This window comes from Mus caroli, chromosome 2, assembly GCF_900094665.2.
Source record: "Mus caroli chromosome 2, CAROLI_EIJ_v1.1, whole genome shotgun sequence".
In the NCBI taxonomy this organism is placed as follows: domain Eukaryota; kingdom Metazoa; phylum Chordata; class Mammalia; order Rodentia; family Muridae; genus Mus; species Mus caroli.
In genome coordinates, this window is record NC_034571.1 from 103,698,006 (window position 1) to 103,700,150 (window position 2,145).

Genomic DNA, 2,145 nt, shown 5'->3' on the forward strand with positions numbered 1-2,145 from the left:
GGAAAGATATTTTCCTTGAACTAAAAAGTTATTTCCAATTAAATTACAACATGTATTACTGCATTGTGTTAGTTTTCCTCATTGATATAACTACATGCTCAACAAGACACAATTTATATGAGAAAATAATAATTAAGTCTCACTTATAGTTTGAGGGAATGTACCTCATCAGGACCCAGATGGCATGGATACAAGAACACGAGACAGTTGGGAAATTGAAAATAGACAGGACCGTGGGGCAAAGCTATTCAATAGTCAGTCCCACACAAGTGACACACCCTGGCTTCACCTCAACCTTTCCGTCCCCCGAAGTGGAGAACAGAGTGCTCAGGTACAGAACTCTTTGGGGTTTACTTCACAATTAAACAACATTAACTCAACTTAAAGAATAATTCAAAATTCACTTCCAGTGGGAAACTTTATTAGAAAGAGGCAAAGGGATAACATTTACTAGTGTAAAAGGAGGGAACTTTTAAGCCCACTTCCTTGGCTATCTTGTAGGTACAATGATGGATACAGTAACATTTGGACACATGAATGCTCAACCTTGAGTGGCCAGTATCTTTTCTTTTACATGTGCAGAGCATGATTGACACCCCAAGCACACAGAGCAGGCACATCTTCAAGCACACTACCATAAAGATTTCTTGCACTAGAAATAAAATACTTTAGAACTTCCTCATGGGCAGTGACAAGAATGACATTGCCTGCAGGGAAAACCCCGGTGCCCATCTTTGTGATGGTTTGTGACCAAATCATACTCTTTTCCTTGCACTAATGTACAGTTTCTGGTTTTCAACATCTGCCATTGGAATTATTTTCATAATGGGTTTCTTGGCCTCTAACAACTCCCTGTTGTAGCCAGGTAAATCATTTTAAAACTTAAAAAGGAAAGTACTTCCTGCTTAAAACTCCTTTGCAGCACTTAATGGGAGTGAGAGGTGTGGAGGGAGAGAGGGAGAGGGAGGGGGAGGAAGGAGTTAAGGTTGAGGTTGAGGTAAAGGAGAGGGAGAGGGAGAGAAGAATTTGTAGTTTAAGATTCAGAGTATTTCATTTCTGTAACCTTGAAATTTACACATATATTGTTCCCATTACCCCCACTTCCACCTTCAGCTCTGCTGTGTTTCCATCTTTCGCTTTTACCATGGATGTTTCATGCTCATGTGTCCTTGCTCTCACACACCTCCGTCAGTTGAATTCTGCTTTCTTACCATTTTCTTTAAGCTTTTAAAGAGAGGCTCACATTTTCATAAGACCCCTTGGCTCTCTGTCTCCGTATTCCCTCAGTTTTGTACATATGTGCTATGTGACCCTACGCTTACTTTACAAACCTGACTTGCAAAGTGCCTGGGATTCAGAATGAACTTTTCTTGTTTTAGTTTCTCTAATGGTTTAGCAGAGTCCCTACACTAGTTTTGTTGCTCTAATATCAATGGATTGTTGAATTAATCTTTATTCTTCTATAGAATTGTGGTGATTATGTGAGAGGAAAGGGATAGTCTTCTTATTTTAGAACTTCAAAACTGTAAGTCATTAAAAAGTATTAATAACTAAGGTGAGTCCTCAAAATCATCCTAAAAGCCTTCCCTTGGCAACAAGTTTCCAAATGTGTTTCATTTCATTTGACTAGATTGGAAGTCTGGTCTCTGGTTCATATTGTTAGAAAATCATTCATACTCCAGATTATTGCAAGAGTTCTGGATAAAGATTGACTTCAAGAAAGAATATTTTTCCCAGTGGAGAAGACAAAACAGAGTTCATATTCATAGTCAGCATAGGCTATACAATAAGCCTGTGTCTCAAAACAAACACACATATGTATGGCTTTAAAATCCTTGACATCAAAACTCTCTGGTAAAAACTAAAATTATTATTTGGCCATATATACTGCAATTTATTTATTCGTAAAGAAAAATGAAATCATGACATTAGGAGAAAATGAATGGAGCTGGAAATCATTCTGTCAAGTGAGCAGAGCCAAAGGCAAACTGAAAGTACTTCATGTTTTCTTTCATATGTGGATCCAAGGTTTAAAATTAAATAGGTGAGAGAATGTCTTTCTCTCCCCACCTCTTCCTCTCCCTCTCCTTTCCCCTCCCCCTTTCCCTCCTTCTCTATCTCTCTCCCTCTCCGCTCTTCCCCTCC